The sequence below is a fragment of the Haliotis rubra genome, unplaced genomic scaffold (assembly GCF_003918875.1).
Source record: "Haliotis rubra isolate DU_JTF1 unplaced genomic scaffold, ASM391887v1 Scf1327, whole genome shotgun sequence".
In the NCBI taxonomy this organism is placed as follows: Eukaryota; Metazoa; Mollusca; class Gastropoda; order Lepetellida; family Haliotidae; genus Haliotis; species Haliotis rubra.
The window spans coordinates 42316-69349 of record NW_025765256.1 but is presented as its reverse complement, the minus strand read 5'-3'; the positions used below and the strand labels follow the sequence as shown (position 1 = coordinate 69349).

Genomic DNA, 27034 nt, shown 5'->3' with positions numbered 1-27034 from the left:
ATCCGGTTGCTTGGCAGTTGGTTGCCAATGGTTGGATCAGAAACCACTGTCAGCATTGCTGATGACGCGTTCACCTACCACCTCACTCCGTTTCCCTACGTCCAAGTTTCCTTGCCGGGAGTTAATCAAAACCATCCTCAGTCCTTGTTGAACCCTGTAAAGACATACTTTTACACAAGGTTTAATGATGAGTAACTCCATAGTTCATAATGAAACTAAAGCAGCCACAGTTAAAGTCATTAATGTTTTAGACAGCGAATACACTTTAACTAAGGGGAGAATTATAGGTCAATGTTATGGGACTAAAGTCATAGAACCTACCATAATCCCAAAGAGAGTTTCTAAGGTTAGGGTTGCAAATCCGAGGTTCCCGAACACTTAGTAGATTTGTTCGAGAGAAGCCAAGATAATCTTACCCTGGAACAACAGGAAAAACTCAGAGATCTCCTGTATACTTACAGAGATATTTTTGCTAAGAACGATGATGACCTAGGTCGTACAGGTCTGGTGAAACACCGTATCGATACTGGGGATGCTAGACCCATCAAGCAAGCCCCACGTCGCCAAACTCTTGCTAAGCAAGAAGCGGAGGAGAAAGAGGTTGCCCGAATGTTAGAGCAAGGCGTTATTCGTCAATCGAATAGTCCTTGGTCTTCCCCAACGGTATTAGTGCAGCTGATGGTCGTTGGAGATATTGCTGTGATTTTAGGATGCTCAATGGTGTTTCTCGTGGGACAGCTATCCCTTCCTCGAATAGACGATTGTATTGACTGTCTAGGAGGGGGCAACCATGTTCTGCACGATGGACCTTCAAGCAGGCTACTGGCAAGTGGAGATGGACCCTCGAGATCGAGAGAAAACAGCTTTTGTCACTCGTTCAGGACTCTACGAGTGGAATGTCCTCCCATTCGGACTTTGTAATGCTCCGAGTGTTTTTGAGAGACTAATGGAAACAGTCCTGAGAGGCTTACAGTGGAGTGAATGTCTCTGTTTTCTTGACGATATAATTGTCTTTGCAAATTCCTTTGATGAGGCACTTTTACGACTAAAATCTGTTTGGGACAGGCTGACTGTAGCAGGTTTAAAGTTAAAGCCTAAAAAGTGTCATCTCTTCAGAGAGAAAGTCAACTTTCTCGGCCATGTAATTTCCGCTGACGGGGTTCACACCCAGCCAGAGAAAATAAACTCTGTTAGATTGTGGCCTACTCCTAGATCTCGCAAAGAGATTTTACGATTCCTGGGGCTTGCAAACTATTATCGGAGATTTATCAAAGACTTCTCTAGAATTGCAAGACCCCTTACTTTGCTTACCAGTCCCTCAGTTGATTTTGAGTGGACTGAGTGTACTGACCGAGCATTCATGAATCTGAAAGAGGCTCTCACCTCAGCACCCATACTTGGTTTTCCTGCCCAGGAAGGTGCCATGACCTTGGACACAGATGCCTCCGGTGAGGGAATTGGAGCAGTCCTGTCCCAAGATCAGAATGGCAGGGAAGTGGTTTTAGGTTATTACAGCAAGTGTCTCACCCGGCAGAGAAAAAACTACTGTGTTACACGCCGGGAGCTCCTAGCTGTGGTTACAGCATGTCGGTACTGGCATCCCTATGTCTTTGGCAGGCCAGTGACTGTGAGAACAGACAACTCTGCGGTAGTCTGGGCCAAGCGAATAAAGCGACCAGTGAACCAAATGGCTCGTTGGCTTCAAGAACTTGGTAATTATGATTTGACCGAGGTTCACCGACCTGGCAGGAAACATTGGAATGCTGATGCCTTGAGCCGTCATCCCTGTGAGCAATGCCCACAATGCAGGAGAGTGGACGGACCATGCAGTGTAGAGGTTCCTGACATCAAGGCTTTCTGTTCTGCTATCACCAGATCCCAATCTGCAAAACAAAAGGATATGGGTTTCAGTTGTGAAGAGATGAGAGAGTTGCAGCTCCAAGACCCAGATATCAGCCCAATTTTGAAAGCTAGACAACAAAACAAGCTCCCGAGTGGGAGGCAGTTTCTGCACTGTCTGAAGCATGCAAAGCCCTATGGGGTCAGTTCCACCGTTTGTCAGTTAGGCAAGGTGTGTTGCATAGGAGATGGGATAGCAACGATGGAAAGGAGTGGCGATGGCAAATAGTTATACCATCCATCAGACGTAGAGCAGTCCTTGAAGCTTGTCATAACTCACCTTTAGGAGGGCATCTTGGCGTCCTGAAGACATTCGCCAAAGCTGAGCAGTCCTACTACTGGGTAGGGATGAAGATGGCTGTCCGAGATCACTGCCTTCAGTGTGACAAGTGTGTCGCCAGGAAGAGTCCAAGGAAACAAAAGCTCCTATGAAGGAGTATACCACCGGCTCCCCAATGGAGAGACTAACCACTGACATCATGGGTCCAATGGACCGCACATCAGCTGGCAACAAGTATATACTTGTTGTTACTGACTCGTTCACTAAGTGGACAGAAGCCTTTGCCATCCCAAATATTGAGGCAAAGACAGTGGCCAAGAAAATTGTTGAGGAGTGGGTGTGTCGTTATGGTACCCCTAAATTCATACATAGTGATCAGGGTAGGCAGTATGAAGCCAATTTGTTCCAGGAACTATGCAAATTGTTAGGAGTGGTGAAAACAAGAACCACTTCTCTCCGACCTCAGGCAAATGGCCAGGTCGAGCGTTTCAATCGTACCCTAGCTGCCATGTTGAGCATATATACAGACGAGAAACCACGATATTGGGACAAACATCTTCCCTTTGTGATGGCGGCATACAGAAGCTCAAAGCATGAGTCAACTGGCCAAACCCCAAACAAACTCATGTTAGGTAAGCAAGTGCGCATGCCCTTCCACCTGGTTACTGGTGATCCTAATGACCAGCAGCTCACCAGGGATGAGTATGTAGAGGAGGTCAAGCAGCAGTTGGAAAAAGCTTTCGAATCGGCACGGAAAGCACTTAAGCGCTCTTCAGAGGTGCGAAAGAAGCGTTATGATGTTGGAACAAGAGAGTCACGACTTAAAGTTGGTCAACCTGTGTGGTTGTATAACCCCCACAGAAGTACCAAGTTAAGTTATAAACTGACTCCAAAATGGTCGAAAGGTTGGGTTGTCACCAAGGTGATTGATGACATCACCTACCGCATTCAAAACGACATCAACAATCCTCCCCCGGGTGGTTCATGTAGACCGTCTACTGCCATACCTAGGGAAGGAACCACCAAACTGGTTCCATTCCAAGCAGAATGCTTGAGTTCACTGCCTCTATGGTCCATTGTCCTGAAACACTGAGAGATAAAAACATTATACCCATTTGATAATAGTGGGGTGTAAACTTAAGAGAAGATATGAATTGCTGACGTCACGAATGAATTCTGTATATTCAGTTATCTAGATATCTATCAAGATTTAAAATTTAGGCGTGTTGGACGCTGTCTGATAGAAATTAGTTGATTGAGGAAATAGAATGACTGGTTCATAGGCTTAATAGCGAGACTAAATTGTAGATGATGGATCAACCAATAGTACCCTAAAAGCCTAAAAGACATGTTGTTGTTGGAATAACATGGGGAATGGATCTCTCTCTCTTGTTGCCCCGTTCATAACAAACATTTTTATATTATATAATCCTACCTACTATGTAATATGTAAATTCTAATCTTCAGGACCGAAAAATCTGTCACCTCACCCTCCCCAGGGGAGGAGGTGCTCATCCTGGATGAGAACACAACAATCGACACAAACATGGACCTTCCGGCAGAAGCAGAGCAGGATATACATTTCCAGTCTGGAATGGATTGCCCGGCATGTCCGGAGAGAAGCATATTCACACACTTTCCGGCATTTCAGCGCCACTGGACAATGAGACATAGGCCCCAGTTGACCATCTTCCATTGTCCTGTCCTGGATTGCCGAGCGACCTACCATATGTTCCCGGACTTGACCCGGCACTATATGAGGCATCACACCAGCAAGCGGGCCAACCCAAAGAACATGATACAGGCTTGCAGGAAGGCTAGGACAACTGTGGCAACGAACAAGGGGTTCATGGACCCAGGGAAATGGACCTTCCCGGCTCGGAAGTCAAAGAAGGCAGCCAAAGTTACACTGGCACCTTCCCAATCAACACAGAAGGAGTTACCAGCAGAACCAGTAGATGTCCAGTCCGCTCCTGAGCTGACTGAGAAAGAGAGTAGACCAGTTTCCGTTGGTGAGGTTATTTCGAACCAGTGGGAACTGGCCTATGATCGGGCCCAGCTTGAGATACAGGCGCTGAAATGTCAGGTTTCCCAGTTGGAGAGACAGATAGCCAGGTCAGTTCCGAGCTGGCCTACCACCTTCGACATTCCTCTGACCAGACCGACACTGGATGATTTCATCCGGTCTGGCAGAGGAAGCTATGGCTGTCCTTCACGAGGCAGAGGATAGACGGTTCAACGAGCAGTTAACTTTGCGCAGACAAGCTGATGCCTACATCCGAATAATGACCAAGTAAGCTGCCGTTATACTTAGCAACTCTGGAACTATCTCTGGATCTCTCTGGAACTATCTCTGGATATCTCTGGAACTATCTCCTGATCTCTCTGGAACTATCTGTGGATCTGCTGAACTGTGTGGACCTTACTGTTTTGAACTGTATTTATTCTGGAACTGTGGAAGATATATGTATATTTGTGATGATTGAGAACAATTCTTGGGAATGGTAAGTAGGTAAGTTTTATTGATTGTATGCTATATGAATTCCACATTATGCCAGTATTATTATCTGTATGAATGTACTGTATATATATCATAATTACCATACCGTTGTATATATGTATATCCTCTTATGTCAGTAAATCGAGACGATTTAAGAATAAAAGAGGGGATATTGTAATGTACAGGGTAATCGATAATAATTACCCCATATAGATATCTTTACTACTTATGACGTATTTTGGGTATACTAATTCCCGCGGTATCAGTTACACTGTCCATGTAGTGTTGTTCCGTGCCAGTGCACTGCAACATATAGTTTACCGTGATCTTTAGATTACGAGAGCTCATACCGTTGGAATTAGTATGTAAAACAGATCCAAGCCATCTCTTCACCTCGTTCCATCAGTCTACCTGATGTGGCGTAATGTATGTAGCGACTTTGGTGTTGACTTGTGCTGCCTCAGGTAAGCTACGTCTCGGCATGGGCGCCGCCATGTTGTGACGTCATAGCGAGGTGTTTTAGAAGGTTTCGTATCTAGGATTTTACGTCACAATAGAAATAACGGGGATGAGAGATTCTCCGATTAACGGTTGAGAGAGACAGACGAATCACTGAGAGTTGGATGGTTGCATCTCGATCGTAGGGAAGAAAACCCTGAATAACATGTAAGTTTACACCCGGCTTGCCGGAGGCACTATACTCGCAGAAGCGCATGTAAAATCTTTCTACTGTTGTAACTATATATAATTGTACTGTACCTTATAACTTGTAGAGTAACGCTTTGGGCGGCGTGATTGCATATTGTCTTTACTGTTAGAAGTTTGCTATTGTTTATAATAAATTTGCTGTTGGTAACTTTTATGACTTGTGAAATCATTTACTAGTTAAAACTGTTGTGTTGCCGTGGCTGGAAGAGAGTGATCCACATACCCACATTGTCGTAGTAAATACCTCTCCAGCCACCCCGTCGACCGTTACAGAGGTATATGTAAACATGAAGTATACGTGCCGTTTCAACAAATATTTTTGAATTTGGGTCGTGTATCTGAAGTATCTGTGGAATCCCTCCAAATGGTAAAATTACTAGTTTCTGGTGTGAAGGTGCAGATAAATATATTAAGGATAAAAAAAGAAACACCATGTCAACACCTCGGCCAGTTTAAATGTCTGGCAAAGTATATCCCTCCAAAGATACCATACTGCCAGGGTGTTTTGGTACTTTGGCAAGTCTTACTGAGTTTACTGATTGGCAGTTAAAATCACTTTCAATTATTTTCAACTTTACTTCCCTCTAAAGTAATTAATATAAAATCATTTTCATGGCATTTTCAACACCCCTTTGAACCTGATCCCTTTGACCATGTACAACCCCCTCTAGACTGAAAATTTCATTCACTCTCTCTCCCATTTCAGCCAAGCTGGGCCGCTTCCTCGGCGCGTCAAGGCGGACAGTCAGTGTGCACCACAGAGGTTCTGCCAGCTGCCCAGGAGAGCTTCATCCAGCCCCAAGCACCCCAGGGAACTGGTTGGAAATGAAATGCATGTTGTTTTTGCTGTGCCTTTTTTAAAAAGGTCCATTGTGCATTTAAGGTTTTCTGTGCACTTAAGGTTTCCTATAGCAGTCATTAAGTGCACAGAAAACCTTAAATGCTCAAAGATGTCTTGGCCCCTCCCTGGACCCTCTTGGGGGCTTTTGGCTGGTGCAGAGGCCCCACCTGATCCCTTTGACCATGTACAACCCCCTCTAGACTGAAAATTTCATTCACTCTCTCTCCCATTTCAGCCAAGCTGGGCCGCTTCCTCGGTGCGTCAAGGCGGGCAGTCAGTGTGCACCACAGAGGTTCTGCCAGCTGCCCAGGAGAGCTTCATCCAGCCCCAAGCACCCCAGGGGACTGGTAGGAAATGAGATGCATGTTAGTTTTGCTATGCCTTTTTATTTTAAAGTATCGTAGAGAGCCTTCAGTGCTTACTGAATCAAATGACAGCAGTGATTGGATGATTTTATGTTGTTAAAATGTGCATTCATCCAGTAATTAAAACTAAGCATATTTTTTTCAATGTGTAGTTGCTTCTTTTTACTTCTGCAGAATGTGTGCAGAGATATTTTCAAGTAGGTTACATTTTGGTGCGAAACTGGGGTCGGCGCTTTTCACCCTCCTGTATTACTCCTCTAAGTTTTACCATGACCCGGAAGGAAAATAGGAGAATGTAGTGCCTTGTTTAAATGCACTGATTTGTCTGTGCTAATTTATTCAGGGTGACTTGTGACAGCTTAAATGAAAGATCAGACATTTTACTTTATTGCCATTTGTTTTTTGTCCTCAATCTGCACATGCTATTGACTCCAGCCTTTCATGATTTGACCCCAAGTTCAAGGCTGTTTAGTGTATTTCAGCTCGAAAATTCCGGTGACCGTTGTTGACAGTGGATACAGCAAAATTGAAATGCTCGATCCAGACCGATATTTTGCTGGGTAAGTGAGAAGTAGTAGGTTGGTCAGCATGCCACAGGACAGCCTAGGACAGATATTAATTATGGTGCTCTGGCCATGGCATGTCACTGTAGATAGTAAAGTGGTCTGAGGCTATATGTACTACATGTATTGGCTGTTAACAGCCTGGTTGTTTTTAATGTTGCTTTGGAAGTTATTGGGAAAACATTTGATTTTGTGCAGCATGTAAAGGTGAGTGCACATTTTAGTAATTCATACATTACATGTATATGCTTTCCTATTTATGTTTCACCATGGATACAAGTTGGCATTGTTATAGAGAATAATTTAAGGGAGTGAAGCTAGGGCTGCTTGAGTTGAATGGATTGTTTTAGTGGCCTTGATTTGAATGTAGCCTCGATTTGTGGTCTAACAGTGACAAGAGCCCACATGGTAATAGTTACCTGGCTTCTAAATTTGTTGAAACCGATGAATTGACAAAACATTAGGATAAAGTCACCACTGACACAATTTGGGTGTCTGTGTGTAAAGTCATATGATATGAGTATTGCGAGTATGAAATGTGTTCACTGCTGATGGCACAATATGTCACAAAACCCTCTTATTTTAAGTAAACAGTGTTGCATATGATCCATTCTTTCTGTTACACCCTTTTTGCATATGAATAAACTTTTTTCTCTCATGACTTTCAAACAATTATTTAGTTTCTCAAAAACTGTCTCATGGCTGTTATGGTCTTTATGATTGAACATTTAATATGATCTTGACACTATTTTCAGCTTGGAGAATGACTGATGGTGAGTGGGGAGGTGTATCTTTGCACATACAGCAGAATCAGAAGCCTTCACATCCAATGTTGTGTTTCAACAAGTCGGTCTGATGTTGGCAGTGTGTGCACCCTCCTTTCACCTTGATATCCTCTACCACCTTGAACAAGTTCTGGTACTTGAACATGTAGGTACATACAGTATGTTTAAATGCCCCAGTCCAGTGAAGGCTGTATCTCAAATTCCATAACTCTCTCAACCTCATCCATTAGATATTTCTGATGAATAATAATCACTTTTGGGCAGCGTAAATAATAAACTTCATAAGTTATCTGGATTTTTTTCATTTTGTTTTTCATATATGAAATTGGCAAGTCTAGCATTCTCAAAAACAACAAACAGTGATTTTTTTTTATTTCATGGAAGTATTTCGAAGCCTTAGCTTGATGAATTGATAGACTCATGTGTAATTTCGTTTCATGCTGTGGTCTCAAAGAGCTTTCATCTGTTTCAATTTCAATTTCTTGGCTTTAACAGCCAGTAGGGTTCTTTGGTCAGTGTTTCACATTGCTAGGCATATTCCAACCCCTTACTTTATACTTTCTGGCAAAATTCATTTTTCAGCCTTACATATGTCAGGACTTTAAAGCTGTTTAATGTGACCCTGGCCAATTTCTGGCCTGAATTCTGTGCTTTCTAACTTTGAACAATGTTTCTGATTCCTCTCCACTTAGATCACCAGCCTACATCAAAGATGCTTACACAAATGACTTTGGGGATAAATTAAAGATCAGACACTGGTGTTAGCCCTCTGATAAATGGTTTATCAAACCTGGACAGTTGTTTGTTTACAATAAAAACAATGCATGAGAGTGTGTTGAAACAGTTTTAAACTATCTCAATCACATCAGGTCATGAGTATCAAAACCATATTCTATTAATGTAGCAGACTCTGCTATGATTTGATGATGTCAGCAGAGGAAGGAAAACAACTGACGATTAATGAACAGGAAGTTGCATTGTTACTAGTTTTGAGGTTTAAAGATTTTCTGTCATTCGAAATATTATGTTGCGTGAAATTATCCCATGACACTCTTTTTTTGTGACGAATGAATAAACTCCCATGGTATCTGTATGATTATAAAACATTCTATATTAATGCAGAAATACATTTTGCAAAACATTAATGAAATAGACATAATTTATCTCTTACAGGTCTTTCAGTGTAACAAATCTCTCTGTATCTTGTGCCATATAGACATGTTGGACAGGGTAAAGTATTGAAGCTTCATCCAATTCTTTTAAAAAAAATTTAAGTGACATATTTTTTAAGTGATATGTACACATATACAGGGCATGGGGTAGCCCACTGGTTAAAGTGTTCGCTTCCCAGGTTCGATTCCCCACATGGATGAAGCCCATTTCTGGTGTCCCCTGCCGTGATATTGCTGGAATATTGCTAATTGCAGCATAAAACTAAATTCACTCTCTCACTCACATGTACACATACAGTACATAAATCACAGATTTGCCTAGTGCAGATGTCTCCATTTTTTTCAACATTAAGACCTTTCTGTATGTTTAAGGGCAGCTGCAGAAGGGTCATAAGTACACATATAAACATCACATAGTAAGACAAGGCATTATTGACTTAAGTAGTTTAGTGATATTTCATGCAACATGTAAGTGCATGTAAGTATGCATTTCATATTTCATATTTATAATAACCTGAAGATTACAGCAAAATATATGAAAAGGAAGCACCAGCTGTTTACCACCTAAATAATTTTCTTTTGCAAGCTGCTTTGGAGACTACCACATGTGAAATATTATTTAGTTGCCATGTCATTTACCCTGTTCAATGTTAGAGCATGTAAAACACATTTTGGACCAAAGGCCATTTTGGATGTATTTGACTAGGTGTGGTGAAAGTCTGACAATATAATTATGTTCACAGCTGAGTTGGCTAGATCACTGACTTTGTATGTTGGCGATTTGGTGGAGAGAGTCGGTTCAAATCCTGGATGGGACTAAACCCCAAACATGTGTAGAATGTGTATTTTACTGAGAAAGTGTAATCTTGCATATAACATGGTTTCATGTGTACAACTTGTATAAATGTGATATGTTTTGACAATTATTATGTATATTGAAGAAAGGATTTAATAGATTTGAAGGACTTGGATAATATATGTTTCTTTTCCATTTTAAAAGGCTTAATAATTATTATGATTACCATTAATACATCACTGAGATGTACTACCACTTCAACAAGTAATCCATCTAACAGTACGTACAGAACCTGGCCTTTGTTTCTTAGTTTGAAGATAATTGTTAGTCATGTTAGTGTCTCATTTGCCCTAATTCATAATCAGCCACATATTAAGAATAGGCAGCAGCTGAACTATTTGGGTGTGATTACATCTTGATATGGTATGTTAATAATGGTGTGCATTAATATAGTGTTCAGTGACTGTTTATGTGTTTCATATGTGTTTATTACGTTATAATCTATTGTGCAGTGATATGTTCATTGTACCATACTGTCAGTATGTTTACCCAAATAAACTCTAAAGAGTAATCTTAATGCTGATGAGGCAACCACATTAAAATATGTTTCACCTCAGTTTGGTTTGTCTTATTCTTTTCATTTTTTTGTGGAATAACACTCCAGATAGAATAAAGAGGGTCCTTGTGTGTACTTTTTGTATTGTATACATTTGTTAATAACTTTTGTAAGATGACTCAATAAATTATATAACATTATTAACATTAATCACATAATGTGAGATAAAATAGAAACAAGCATATGAGGTACAATTGAACCTAATGATGGATTTTGATGCATTTCAGGCACAACCTTCAAGAAATAGAAGCATTGGTGTTATTTCAAATGACATCACGACTGCCTTAGATTAAAACTTGAAGGAGGTGACATTCCCCAGAAAAGTAGGATTGTCAAGTTTTATCATTTTTGTAAGAATATGAACAAGTTTGATTTACCTTTGAAAGAAATCCACAACCCTGCCCATTGAAAATACAGACTGGAAATTATTGATGGGGACAGGAAAATAGTGATTCCTCAGTCTGGACTTCATAATGTCATATCCACAAATTTACACAGCGTTTGTTGGGTTCAGGATCCGAAATTCCGAAAATATAAGAACATTGATAAACCGGTATTATGCTGAAAAATTCTTAGGGATCCGTACAGGAGTTTATTGATAAGCAAGGTGACAGGCAATTGTTATCCTAAATTTCCTAATGAAGCAAATTTGAAACCTGATATAGAAAACACCAGTGGGGCAACATACCATTGACTTTGTGGATCAACTACATAGGATCTACCTTGAGTATGGATTGGGAAATCCAAGAATACCACAATGTGACCAAGGCTCTGAGTTTAAGTGAGCAGTCAACCAATTATTAGTGGTGGTCTGATTAATTGAAATAATCGAAGATTGGTCGCAGTGACTGAATGACCAAGCAATCGAAAATGTTTTCTCAAAATCGAACACAAGCAGTTTTGGAACACTTGTTTGCATTAACAATATTTTTTAACAAGGTTGGTTTGTATGAGTCATTATATTTACATTTCATAAGCACTACAAGCTTGTTCCAAGTCATGATTGAATTTATCTTAAAGACTCCTGGAAATTTATGTTCCTCACATACTAGCCATCCTTTAAATATGTCAAGTATGAAAATGCATTTTGTGCAATTTACCCCCAAACCCAAAGAACTACATGGGTTTTTTTTGTAAATTATTTTGTGCATTAACAAAGGTAACAGGAACATTTGATAAATGATCCTAACCAATTATTTTCGATTATTGATCGGTTGTAATGGACAAATGATCAATTTAAACCAATTCCCAACACTACTAATTATGCATTGAAATGGGAACAATAATTGTCATAAGTCTTAACTCACCATCCCTAATATCAGGGAAGAGTAGGAGTAGGGCTCTCACGAGTACTCGGGGCCGAGTCGGGTAAAGCAGGACTCGAGTCCAATTGAATGGACTCGAGGACTCGCAGCGGAGATATCTCTAAACATCTCATGCAATCAAGATGGATGATCGTGAGAAAAAATCCAATGTCTGGACGCATTTTTATCTTGATTTAGTGGCCAAAATACGAAATGCCGTCTTTGTGGCGTTTCCCTTAGTTACGCAAGCATTAGTCCTGTAAGCACCCACAATAAGCACTGTAGACAGAAAACCAGCTAAACAAGCAACGCTGGGGCAGTTTGGTAAGTTTGATGGCAAAAGTCGCAAGCCTGTTGACAGGAAATGGTATGAAGGTATTACGCAAAAAGCAATGCTTATGCGCGTTAAGGATATGCGACCATTAAGTCTTGTTAAAGTGGAGGGTTTCAGGGCTTTCTGTGAACCATTGAACCCAAATTACCAGGTCCCATGTACTGCGACAATTCACAACTACCTCATAAAGTCGTATGAAGTTTGCAAGGAGAAGAAAATATCAGCACCCAAAACAGTACCTGCCGTTGCCCTAACTACGGACGCGTGGACAAGCGTAGCCACTCACGGCTTTATCACTGTCCCTGCCCACTATAGCTATGTTTGAACAACTTGTTTTCTATATATTCAGTCGTTCTTATCCAGCGTGTTTCAGTGTTACACATTCAACAATCAACACATACATACGCATTCAAAATAACATTCACACTTGGAGACCTATATCCTTAATAGTGAAAATTGTAATCACAATGAGTACCATTGACGTGATCTCCGTTCAGCAGAGTTTCGGAAGAAGAAATACAGCGTAGTGTTACTCAATAAATTGTTAGTCTTTAGTTTGAAACCAAACCGTTTTCACTATAAGAAGTCTCAAATAAACATCAATCCTGTTTTACATATTCTTTAAGTTCCATAGTCGATCCATCTTTACAAGATACTAGTATCTAATGAAGCACCAATCAATGAATGCTTATCTATGTATCTTCCAGCTTTGAAACGTGTTTTGCCGCATTTTAACCGTGATTAAGGTTAATTGATTATGTGACTTATCGTCCAGGTGAATGTTTAAAAGTTGCTAATATGTCATAACTGCAACGACATATTAATATGAGATAATCTTGAAAGCGCAGTCAAACTTAAAACCAAACGAAAAGAGAAGTAGATTGATTGGTTTCTTTTCCCGGACACATCCAATCATATTACATCATTTACAGGCGTAATAAGGTATCATCGGCCCAGCTCATGAATATTAATCACATAATTGATCGCGTAGAACTGGGTCACAGTGACACTTACGTTGCCTTCACATTCTGTTTGCAATCATAAAAAGGTAATAGATACTTCCATTGACATTGAATATCAATTGCTTTATTCAGGAACGTTTGGATTTACATATACATGTTGCATTATTCGTAGATTGGATGCTTGAATGTTGGTTTCAGATAAGCATCCAAATTGTCGGGTACTCGGGTCCGAGTCGGGTCTGACACCTCGAGTACTCGAGTCCCAAATTTTGGACTCGTGAGAGCCCTAAGTAGGAGATAAATAACAAATAATATATATGGGATCTGAAATATGATATGTAATCTATAAAGGTCATGTCCATGGTTAAGGTCACAGATGTAAAGGCATCTTCCTGATGCTTGATATGAAGGAAATTATTGTTAGTGTAAGTTGGAACATATCAACGTTAGGGCAGAGTCACAAACACAGAACAGATGTATTGGACTTGCAGGTTCCCCACTCACTAGTCAGGCAATATAGGCTCAGCTTTTTTGTGAACCGTTGGTACCCTCACAAACTGGTAGTAATTCATGAACACTGTATGCCATAGTCACAATCAGACAATTGACCCCACTTTTGTTAGGATTATAGAGATATTTTGCTAGTTTCATTTGCACATGCATGGCTGAAGATGTATTTGTTATTTTTCCATTGAGTGAATCAATGTATTTGACAGTTCACATCTTTCTGTCATGACACCTTAACAGGTATGCTCCTCTTTGGCAATGTTATATACTGTAGTTAGACTTTTCTGCTTTGATGTTACATTTTAACCTCAATTGTCAAATAAGGCATTTTTAAGTTAAATCTCAACATCTGTGTCTATTTTGTGCATCCCTTCATGGTTACGCAGAAAACATCAACACATGGATGCAGTTATTATTTATATTATGGCATTAAAAACAAATGTTTGTGTGTATAAATAACTTCATATGTTTACAGGTTGTTCACCATACCATCCCATGTTGGGTTGCCCCCCAGTCCAGATCAACAGTTTGTTGAGGAAAAGCTTGGAATTCAGTTGATGCCTATTCTTGCTGTGAAGAGGAGCAATCTGAACTGTATGCAGGGGCACTGTTGAATTTTTACATTTAGCATTTAATTAGGCAAGTGGGCACATCTGTTATCCCATGTCATACAACAGTGCTGTATCTATATAGGTGAAAATAGATCCCCAGGAAAAAATCCCTATGTTAGTCAGGTGACCAAGAGGTAGTCAGTCTTGGTAAACTAGTTTATGGTACAGCTGGAGTAGTCTTGGATGTTAATTATAATGCAGAGTCAATTAATAAGAAAGGTACAGCATCATACAAACATTAAAGGACTGATGAATGCTACATTATTATTATTATGAATTTATGAATTCAGCCTTTGCTGTCAAATGCAAAACTCAGTCACTGAAAAGTACCAGGGTACCATTTCTAATTCATGGCATTACAAGGTATTGAAAGCTTTAAGAGTAGGGAGTGAGTGAAAGATTTCGGTATAGTCATTATTATGTAACTTGTGCTCATATGCTTTAGGATTAATGGTATGTTCTCTTATATTTACACTTCTAGTGATTTTATGCACCATTGAAAGGGAAAAGGATGTAGATTTCTGTGCCCTCTTGTTACTCTGTGCACAAAAGCTATGATTTAAAATCAGTTTGACAAAGTGTATTAATATTGTATCTTAACATTCCCATGTTTTTTTTATGTATTTTTTTTATTTGTTCCCATAGTCAAAGGTATACAGTAACAACAAACACAGAAAAGGTGTAAAGATGTAATTATAATTTGTTGCTGAATATTGGCATGAGTGAATTCCATTTAAGACTTAAGACTGAATTTATCAATTTCATTGTTTCCCTTGAAAATAAAGTTTTGAACAGAAAATATCTCTTTTGATGCCATTTTATATTTAATGAATTTTGGAATTGATTTTTTAAATTTACATAAATTGATATGTTTTTTTGGCAGAGATAATGATGTGATTTAGTAATACATCATTATGTAATGTACCAAACCAAATCAAATATTTTGTAATGTTTATTTTTCATGGTAAATAGTTATTAATTGATTTCGAGATCATTCCAGAATTTTATGGTTTCACAACAGTCCTAATAAGCACAACAAATGCTCTCAGAAACATCATTGCAAACTAACGGTAGACAAATCATTGTCAGTCAGGTTCATTTTGAATAATAATATTTTAGTATAAATAACTATTTGCAGAAATGTGTATTGAAAATAAAGAAGTTTAACATCTTTCAATACATGTCAATAGAAGCTGAAAATTTTGTGCCAAACAAATTCACAATCATTGAATATCATTTCCCATTTAGTACAAATCTCAAGTTTGTCATTTTTAGAAATACACTTGTCATTAAGTAATCTTGAACCCTTTGAGAGCTTTAATATATATTTTTAAACTTATCCTATCTCACGGCGCTTTGGATGGATTCGGCGCTTACTACCAGTTCGGCGCTTCCTCCTGGTTTGGCGCTTAACCCTTGTTTTCCCAGTTCGGCGCTTCCAACTGGTTCGGTGCTTAACCCTGGTATTCCTGGTTCGGTGTTTACTCCGGGTTTGGCGCTTCATGGTTTTGCATTTCCTCCCAATGGTCCTGGTTTGACGCTTGCATCTGGTTCGACGCTTCCTTATGGTGATCCCAGTTCGGCGCTTCCTCCCAGGATTCCCGGTTTGGCACTCACTAATGTTGGTCTTGGCTCGGCGCTTGCTCATGGTATGCACAGTTTGGCACCCCTTCCTAGGACTCCTGGTGCGGCACTCACTCCTGGTCCGGCGCTTCATCCTGGTTCGGCGCTTCCACCCGGTTCTATGCTTGCTCCCGGTGTTCAGGATTTGACGCTTCCTCCTGGTTCGGCGTTTGCTCCCGGCGTTTCCGGTTTGACGCTTCCTACTAGTTCGACGCTTCATCATGCTGCTTTTAATTCAGCGCTCGCTCACGGCCGTCCTGGTTCGGCGCTTACTCATAGTGTTATTGGATCAACGCTCACTCCAGGGATTCCTATTGTGAGTTTCACTCATTGGCCACTAGGCTCAAAGCTTACTTATGGTGTTCCTGGTGCGGTACGGTCTCAAGCTGCTGGAGTGGTTCATGGTTCAACACTTCCTCAGGTTTCAGCGTTGTCCACACAAGTGCCATCATCTCATGTTGACGTGACTCAATCAGCTGTATGTTCATCCTCGCTGGGTGACATACCTCATCTTCCCTCTGGGGCTGCTACGATTTCATCAGTTCCTTCTGCTACAGTTTCGACGGCGAGATCTGTTTTGCCGGTTTCCTGGAATCCAGTGTCTGAGGGGGCAAAGTCTCAACCTATGGACTTTGATGCCTTTGTGTTGGCGGTAGCATCAGGAGCCAGTGTCATCTCGTGTTACTCAGTCATCAGGGATTTCGACTACGCCAGCGGTGCCTGTGCAAGAGATTCTACGTTCAACAGCGCCGTCTATGTCTTCAGGAAGTATGTCTCCTGCGTATGTGAGTGTGGATGCTGTTGACTCACCTCAGCTACTTATCTGGATTGCTGATGACCTCATGTTACAGCATAGTACTTCGAAAGATGACATTTTATCCAGTTTTGATATGAAGACTGGAGACTTTGGTTCTATCATGTTCCCTCCCCGACCGTGCATTACTCAGCTGACTGCGTCCCTGGATGAGCCTTTTTGCTAGTTTGAGGAAGATTAAAGATTGTTTTGCTGCTCCTCGCTTCAACTTGGCATCGGTTCATGTACATGGATTGTCATTTATGATTGCCGCTCCTCCAGTAGATGATGATATCACGCTGTTGGGTACGAAACAGAGAGATTATTCGCCCTTTCTGGTCGAAGACCGTGAACTGATACATTTAGATGCATCCATAAGGAAGATTATGGCTCCATTGAACTTAATGTTGACAACTACAGCCCATCAGCAAGCATACATCCGAGTTGCAAGAACAATTCCAAACCATCCTAGATCTCTTGGCTCATTTCTTCTTCTATGTCAGCTATGAGGCGTAGAGGACCGTCACAATTATCATCCTGGGAAGACAGATTCAGAACGGACCAATTTCGCCCACCCTGGTCGGGCAATTCTCTGTTCAACGAGGCGATTAGGGAAGTAGCCAAAAGAGTAGGGAAGGATGCCCATCTACAAGTCTCGGTCGAATTGTTGAGGTTCCAGCGACTACAAGTGGAGCAATCAATGAGACAGCGACGACCAGCTCACTATGTCCCTACTAATCCGGACCTTCGCTCAGGTTCTACGGCTTCTTTTTGTGGGAGGGGTTCCTCACGGAAGAGGACGCGATCGAAATCGCCAACGAAGAACTGCCACTGCTCCACGATCAACTTCCACTATCGACCAGCCCACCTCACAGAGACGTGATAGGCAATGACTTGTTGACATTGAAAGGCGACTGGGAACTTCCACCTCCAGTCGTACCCATTCAGATTTCCCCAGTAGGAGGCCGACTTGCTCCCAATTGGACAATTTTGGGAGACCCTTACGTCCTGTCCATGTTAACCAAGGGATTCCAGTTACCAGTCATCGGGAAACCTCCGCTCACAATACTTCCGGATCGCAGAACGTATCCCAAACAACAATCGGCTGTTCTGCGATCAACGATAAACACTTTACTCAAGAAACTTGCGATCGAATCCCTGGGTCCGGCCCCGACCAATCCAGGGTTCTATTCTCCAATCTTTCTGGTGCCCAAGAAGGATTCGGACAAACTGAGATTAATCTTCAACATGAAGACTTTCAACGAGAAATTTCTTCAGCCCCCGCCTCATTTTCTCATGATATCGGTGGCACTCCTCAAGACAATTATCAAGCCGGGAGACTACATGGTCGGTTTGAATCTTCAGGATTCCTACCTCCACATCCCGATATTCCTGGCGCGTCGCAAATTCCTTCGGTTCATCTTCGAGGACATCCACTATCAATAGCGTGTTCTCCGGTTTGGAATTTCTTCGGTGGCTGTTTACACGGGTAACGAAGCCTATCACCAGTTTTCTTCATCGCAAGAGGACAGTGTTCGAAGCCTACATCGACGACTGCATTCAGGCACAGAACGATCATGCCCTTCTGGTTCGTCACATGCAGTTTGCGATACAGCTTCTTTGCCAATTAGGATGGTTAATCAATCTGCAGAAATCGGAACTAGTCCCATCGTACCGACTTCAATTCATCGGAGCTGTTTTCGACACACAGGTCAACAGAATGTTTGTCCCGAGGGATCGTTTCTGCAGATACAGCGGTTGGTCTCCCTAGCTCTAGCGCAAGCCAGGACGCTCCGTCAATGGCAGGAACTCCTAGGCCTCTTGACGTCGGCTCAGAAGACTATGAGGCAAGTCCTGTGCTACATGTAGAGAAGGTCGACATTCCGCTTACTGACCTCTACTCTTTGAGCAATCACGTCAGTGAAGTGTTGATCCCGATTACCTGTATGGTTTTCAAAGCGTTCTGCTCCTAAGTCCTTTCTCACCTTTGGTAGGTTAGGGAGATTGGTACTGAACGTTAAACTAGTTGATCAACCAGGCTATTCCTTCTTTCACCGCCTTCCAGCGTGTGTCTGTGGGGGATAGTTTCGAAGCAGGGACCACATTAACTCGGGAGCGCCCACTCCTTAGAGTTTTTGTGCTGTATAAGCCAAGGGGTTACCTGAAAAAAAACCACATAAAAAAACAAAAAAAAAACCATCTCAAGTTTGGAGTTTGCATATCGGGAGTTGGCGCTTTCTCCTGGCCTCCTTGAGTTATGCGTTTTCCCGGTGGTAGTAGTAACCGGGTAATCTGCAACCCGCCTACCAACCGTGGGATTATGCATACCGTGAGATAGGATAAGCTAACTGACTTGTACCACGCCTATTATGTATGGGAAGCGGGAAAATTTTAAAGTTTTAACGACCGTTTCATTCTCAGTCTAGTTGCCAAAATGAGTGCTATTTATAATAACTGTGTTTTCTACAATAATTAATCTAAATCTGAAAACATTTTTGGAACTATAACTTTCATTATTGTGTAAATTTCAAAGTACATATAAAGTACATGTATACGTTTCATTCTTTTTCATTTTATTGCAGCATTTGGTTCTCATAAATAAAAGAGTTGGTCAATTTCAGCTTGTAAATTCATTTGAAACCATTAAAACTGTAGAAGTTACATTTCCTTGTTGCAAACCTTGACTGACATAAATTGTGTACAATGTTGAACAATGTTGAGTTCAGTCCTCTTGCCGTGGGGCGTGGCTTTTAGGAGCCAATGGCAGACGAAATCTGCCTTCAACACAAAACTGTTGTCTTCCAGCACATACACCACGGGTAAGATCAAAGGAACCGACACTCAGACGTGGTACAATTTGTGAATATTTGCTCCATACTTGAAGATATCATTTTAAGGTATATTGAAAGGATTATTGTCGGATGATTTTTTACAGTAATTATTGTCTAAGAGTGGATAAATTTAGAGCTTCAATAAATGTTTTTTATATCAACCATACCCAGTCCCCCCTTCAGCCTTTAATCTTTTCATTGTGATTCTTTTTATTATATCATTATTACCATTCCAAATGAATTTGAAAAATATCTTTTCAAGAAACTTGCGGAAGCCATCTGGAGGATTAGCCAATGAGCTTAAAATATGTGCTACTTTTGAGAGGGCTAATGTTTTTATGAAAGTAACCTTTCTTATCAATGTTCCTAAGGTTATATGATCAAGCTGGATTGTGTCAAATAGTTGTTTTATTTAGAGAACGTGTTATTGCCATCGATTTCAAATAGGAATGTAACACACACAAAAACAACAACAACAACACACACACACCTAAAAAAAACCACAAAATTATGACAGGGTCATAGGTAAATTTCTAATAACAAAAAATTTCACTCGACTGATTTTTATGTCACTGGAAGAACATTGGTTGATGGTGACTTAGTGGTAAATAAAATCATCACTGTTTAAACAAGTTCATGGTCAGCACAGGTATGGATTGTATATAGTGCCTAAATGCAAGAGGTAATTCGTTTAGAGTGTGTGATGAAGCATTTGTTGATATTTAGCAATTTCTAGAGCCAACAAAGAAACAGTACGTTTTTAACCATTTACAATGATCCACTCTTATATGAACCCATGAAGATAGGGTTACAATTGATCTTCAGTAACCCATGCTTGTCGTAAGAGGCGACTAACAGGATCAGGTGGTCAGGTTTACTGACTTGGTTGACACGTCATCTTATCCCAATTGGGTAGATCGATGCTCATGCTGTTGATCACTGGTTTGTCTTGTACAAACTCGATTATTCAGAGACTGCTGCCATATAGCTGGAATAGTGCTGAGTATGGCGTAAAACTTAACTCACCTACTCACTCTTATATGTACCCTGAAATGAAAACATTGCTGAAATGAAAACATTACCTACTTTGGATTTGTACCAAAGTAGGTAAAATATCATATTTTTTCACATGTATTGTCCCAACTGACTCATTGCCAGATGCAACAGAAGGAGAAACCCATAACAAAAAGGTTATTACAATTTGAGACACTTTTAAGAAATATTATAATGGTAAGCATTCCTTTATGCTAAAGGAACATGTTTGCACTTGGTGATAAATAATTTTACTTTTCAGGAAGGGGAGAACAGACTCCAAAGAAGAGTAGATGTGATGACACCAAGAAAGGTATTAGCTGATGGGTATAGTATATGGGACTAATAAACTCAAGATGAATCATAATTTGGTATGCAAATGCTAAGTATGAGGTTGTGTCAGTTTCTCATTTGGCTTCAGATATGGCATTTTCTCACGTCATTCATTTTTCTGAAATGGTTTATTGTCTCAGTTGATAAATGCTACATTTGCACATACATTGAAGAATATTTGTGATACTCATGAAAATTTGTATGTGGGGAAAGGGGATACAATAACAGCATTCTTGACTGCCGACTGCGTGCCGAAAACAATTTGAGTCCATTATGTTGCATGAATATTCTCTGATACCTATGTAACATGGCACCAATAAATAGGAATCAAATGTTATTTTAACTATGGACGACATCTGTAATACCTGTAATAGGTTAAATAGGTGCAAGTTACTCACAACATTCAGTAAATGCTTTGCAGTTTAAAACAACAAGAACGAACAACATAGATGACTATGTGATGGACTGAGAACATACATTGAAACAAGGATACAAATCGACTATAGAACAAGAATTTTGTTTGTTCTCCTTGTGTATACATGGACACATGAACAAGCATAGATATAGGTACAGGTTAAGATACTGACTAAACCTTATCTCAAGTTACTCAATAATCAAAGAGTACAACATTTGAATTGAAACCCTGAGTGTCCGCCACCCGAGAAGAAGATTCGGGTAATACATCCGATTGGTAAGAAGTACGAACAAAGAGAGACCGTTAGACAATAGACTAGAAGGACGGTATTCAATTCAACAGTAACGAGTCAATAACGTCCGGTTCAAGCTTTTCAGAATCTGATGACCAAGAGGAGTCATCAGGACAATATGGGTGCGACGTAGAGATGTGTGGCTGGGCTTGAGGGGACAGCGGTTGTGAGGGAGAGCGTTGTTGCACAGACGCGTGTGAAGAGGATGGTGTTGGCGGAGGTGGTGGGGGTTGTGCGTCTCGCGTTGCAAGGGGTTGCGGACTGGTCCCCAAACATCGAGGAAGAGTAACGGGACGGCGTAGCAGTAAATGCCGTTGAAGGCATGCAGTAACTTGCGGCGAATCAGCCGTCGGATGTGCCGGTAACGAGACTCGGGCTCCAATATAGGGAGTACCACAAGCAACACAAAAAACGTCAGGTGCGGCTAACGACCATAACGGCATAGCCCGGAATCGGAGCGCGCAGTCAGCATGGATTGTTGCAAAGCAACAAGGAAGGGGCCTTACCGATGCCGTCGCTGCTTCGGTAATTTGAACTTTACAGAGAACACAATGGGACTGTTTAAGCCACCTCTCGTATCGGTCCCTTGTTCTGTCGACCACACTGACCACTTGGGGGACATGAAACGCCAACGCACCCGATACGTGTTTTAATATGTGACACCCTGGCAGACCATATTCCATTTCTAAAAAGTCAATGAAATTAGCAAATGATGTCTGGTATATCGGCATAGCCTCATGTGCCCGCATGATCCATGTGGCCATTTTACAAAATGGATTTGGGCATGATAAGGTCGTCTGGGCGCATACCATAACAAGGTTAGGTGCCTTGAAATATTCAGCAAGGATTGTAACCTGCTCCAAAAGGGCGTCATCCATGAGTGGTAACTCTACACTATAAGACAGTAACCCTGCCAAGTAAAGGACTACCCGCCAAAAAGGAAGGAATTAAAAATAACGCGGACAGGCAATAGTGGTCCGCGTCCGGGGTGTCTCTGCTATAAGGGCTGAGTTCACCTGCAGCGAATCCCGAATGACATCACCAAGCACCAGAACCTCATTGTATGCCAGTCACTCAAAGAGGTAGACATCCTTAAAAGCCTGCATTATTTCAGATTGAGATGACTGTAAAGATTAAGGGACAGTAAAGTTTAAATGATAGAATTGGCCGAGTGAAGCAGGAAACTTGACCAAGAAGAATTTGGGAATAAGCCAAGTAGCTGATAAAAACCGACACAAGAGAAGTTGAAATACAAGAGAGAAAAAGGGTCTTACCAAAATGAACGAAGTCAGATGTGTGAAGAGCGGGGTCGAATGAATTGTAATCATGGTCTTATATACCGACAACAGGGTTCCTCGTGATTATAAAACTCATGTCAAATGTTCAACGGACACAAATCATCATCGTGATTACGTGACTAAGTCAACATGTGCCCAAGTCAAATGAATAGTAGTTTCTGGCCGCTCCGGCAGATGGAGGGAAACAAAAGGCATAAATTGGTTAACTGGATAATACATTATGTCTGGGGAAGGCTTAATTCACCGGTAATGGAAAAGCGACTCCACAATGTTGTAGAACCATAAAAACACCTGTAGTAGTGGGGAGAATTTTTTTTAATTGCCACGCTTTTATGCAGCTGATAGCAATCTTACCAGAAATATATATAGATTGTGTCGGTGTGTGGACGTGCAGTTTAGGGCTATCAAACAGCAAGTAATATGTAAAGAAAACTCGTTGAATACGAAAGTTAGTCAAAGCATTTGCAGCTGACAATGTGAGGTCACGGGGGCAGAGATAAAATTGTGACAGAACAATCTCATGACAAGCCAAAGCATTAGTCAAATGTAAAACTAAGGTCGTAACCGGTCGATTGAACTTTTTTATTCTGCGAAGAAGTAAAATAAACACCAGAAATACTGTCGATATGATGAGGAAAACATCCATTGAAATAGTTGATTTAATCAAAGACATAAAAGATGGCTGGGGATAGTTCGGAGGGGTGGTTGTGTGGTATGCTTTCCAATCTGTAAACCCATTAGTCGGGGAACCTGCTGTAAGTAACGTTAAAGCAAAAAATAGGCGTCTAACTTTTAACCATAAATACATAACCAGTATAAATAGAAATAAGGACAAACCTGCGGCAAAACTAGCCGTTAAATGATAGGGGTTGGTTAAGGACCTATCCAAAGTAGACGATGGAAGGGAATCCATCCAATTATCTTCAATTAAATTATCCGAAATCACTTGTGCCTTTTTCATACGCTTGGAAATAAGGCGTAAATCAACTTGAAATTTCTTGTCCTTTTTCCGAATGTCATCGAAAACTTTATCATCGATTAATAAATGTGGGATTTTGAACGCAGAATCTTCTAAAAGAGGCCGTAAAGTTTCGAAAGGTTTCAGTGCGGATGAATTGAAAAATTCCGAAAAGAGTAGAAGATTGGGTGGATACAATTTTGAAGTTGTTGACTTTTTTTCACAGTGATGAATTCTCATGTCTATGTCGAATTCATCCAGTTTCAACGCACAGTGGCAAGGCATTTTAAATATACAAATCTGACAAGCTGGACGCTTCTCAATGCGACCCTTGCAAGTTAATATAATAGTTTTTATGCCACTGAGCAAAACAAGGCCTGGTTCGATTTCGAGAGCCATCGAACGAAGCCCGTTTAATTTAATTTAACATCACACAAGGATTTAATTCCTGGTACGTCCTGATTAAACAAAGCAAGTGCGCAGGTGAGAACAGTGTTTGGTTTGGGGCTAAGAAATATTGGGCAATGTTTTTCGTATTGACCAAAACATGTTTGAAAATCCCTGGTAGAAAATTCAATATACTGATCTTTCGCTTCCGAAACTGCCAAATAATCAGGTAAGTTCATAACCTGAGTCACGTGTGAACTTGATTGATTAATTGGTAGGCCAAATGAATTAATTCGATATACATCGAGGAGAGTTAAATGAGTCTGGATAGGAACAATGAGCGAAATTTAAATTGAATCTCCAGTTCTAGAACAATGAACAGTGCGTTCCCGATAATAATAGCCTGGATCCTTGTGAGCAACGTGAAACAACTGATATTCAGCATTGAGACGTTTTTGAATCATATTTAGGGCCTTCTTTACTTCCGTAACTGGGAGCAAAGATGGACTCAAACGCTGGTTAACTAATTGCTGTATTCCAAGATACATTTCATCAATTTCCTGTCGAATAGTCGTCAAAAATGTCAGACGATCTAGCAAAATTTTCATAGAAATGAAAATACTTTTTTCTACATCTTGTGCCTGTTCAGCTACCTGAGAAATACGGTCATTGGTTTTAGCTATAAATGACGACATCTGACGAACTTGCACTTGTACAACACGAGAAGTATTAGTTACATGCATTGATAATTGTTTGACATACTGCGCCAGCCGTTCTACATCTTCGACTGTGGCAGTACCAAAAAGTGAACGACTAATGGATCCGATAAATGGAAGAATTGCCCGTCTCGTGCGTGAATCCTTTTGAAAAGTGTTAATGTGCGGAATTAATATTTTAATGTCCTTACTGACATTCGTCCAATACACGAGCAATTCTTGTTCCGCTTTCTTTATGTATCCATCTATAGCATTCACAGAATAACAATGTAACGCGTGCGTTTTACAAAACTGTTGGTAATCTGGTCTATTGCCCATTTCAGACAAATCTGGCAATTTATACTGGAATACATGGATCCATTTATTTTGTGAAATGTCGATACGTGACGTATGGATAAATACAACTCCCCATGGAAATCGTAATTCTGTCGTAACATCAGCGTGAACAAGACCCAAACTGGTCGAAGGAGACTCCTGGATTCTAAAATTCAAAGAACGTGATTATGAACATAAATAGAAACTTAAAATGAAATCATATACATCATCAATATTCTTATGAAAATTTTCGATCACTGTAAAACTGCGCTCATATGGCGTCTTCTCCTGTAAGTTGAAACTGACTGTATTAAATATGATAACAATTGTCACATGCAGGTAATGGTAGTTTCACACTAGTATTCGTGCGAATAAACAACATTCAACAATAGTAGTAAATTCTCATCAACCTGTTTCATCAGAAGATTTCTCATCACGGAACATATATGTATCGGTACGGTATAACCATTGAACACAGAATTCTCTTGACTGCCTTTCGAGTAATGTACTTGTAGTTCATTGCACATCATAGTATATCATCGAACATCATCGCCTTTCACTGTATTTCAATGATCATCATTGTATTTGTAAGAATCGCGTATTGTCAGATCTCTTAGATCGTAGTTCATGGTGTGTTTTTTCTCTTATATACACGCATAGCGAAACGCTTTGTAATGGTCCGCAAAATATGTACAACGTCCCTTTTGGACAGCGCGACCTGTAACCTTCCCGTAGAAGTAGTATGAATATGTATAACCTGACCCAAACATTTTGGTCAGTAACCCGGGAATGTATTCTTCAAGTAGTAGTACGCAACGTGACCCAAACCTTCGCAGCGTTTGGTCACTAACCCGTGAATATGAATGTATTTTTCAATATCAACCAACACGTGACTGTATGCAGTTGAAGTATTCTGAATATATTCAACAAGACATTTGACAAGAAACAATACACAGTTCAACATATATGCACAATTTGTTTCCTTGTAACCTGGTGACAATTGCATCCTGCAACATCGTAAAGAAGGATCTATAGCGTGGGCTAGCACCATGCGTATAGCATCATATAGTAATAATCCTGAAATAAAACACATGCAAAAATCAGTATTAGAGTGGCCATCTGCAACATGATATATGCAGTGCCTGAAATGAAAAGGAAACGAAATATATTAATTTAAAAGAAACAACTGGGAATCCTGTGTAAAAATAGACACACATTTGTAACGTTTGCGCTTTTTCTTTTTCTTCAATGACTTCTGAATCATGTAATTTCGAATCAAACCCTGAGGGATGTTCGATTCGGGTTCCCATGTAGCTTCTTGTACAGTGAAATTTTCCCAGTGAATCTTGTAGTATTTCTCTCCATTGACGAGTTTATGCGCTAGAATTCGTTTCACTATGAAAACGTCATCTTCCAGTCAAATGTGGGCTGTTGTGTTTGGGTGGGGCTTAACTGCTGGGACGCCTGGGTTGGCCCCTGTGCGTCCGAATCAGATGCATCATGTTGAGACATAACAATTGGTGTGTCGTCCCCGCCAGCTGGAATGGGAAGAGTTAATCTATCCTTGGGGTCGACAAATCTTTTAAGCCGGTTTGCGTGGACAGGCACTTTAAGTAATTTGTGATTATCACAACGACGTAACTTGTAGGTAAAATGGGGCAATTCATCAGCAATGTAGAAAGGTCCTTGAAAAACCTGGCCTAACTTTTTACATTTCCCTACAGTATGTGCCGTCGAATGGAGCCATACTTTATCCCCGAGTTGAAAAATAGGATTTGAAGTGTTTTTGTCATAATAG

At 40.5% G+C, this 27034-nt stretch overlaps 1 protein-coding gene and 1 long non-coding RNA gene across 4 annotated transcripts; one reads left to right on the top strand and one right to left on the bottom strand.

Moving 5' to 3' along the window:
• Positions 1 to 27034, bottom strand: part of LOC124267634 (mucin-5AC-like) — a 155047-nt gene that overhangs the window by 105340 nt on the left and 22673 nt on the right.
• Positions 6536 to 21008, top strand: LOC124267638. 4 transcript variants are annotated; one of them, XR_006896082.1, is made up of 5 exons: positions 6536 to 6575; positions 7076 to 7153; positions 10753 to 10848; positions 14108 to 14226; positions 20785 to 21008. It is a non-coding gene; the product is annotated as an uncharacterized LOC124267638 (long non-coding RNA). The 4 variants fall into 4 exon arrangements; XR_006896081.1 differs by having other exon boundaries at positions 6538 to 6575; positions 7066 to 7153; XR_006896079.1 differs by lacking the exon at positions 6536 to 6575 and having other exon boundaries at positions 6771 to 7153.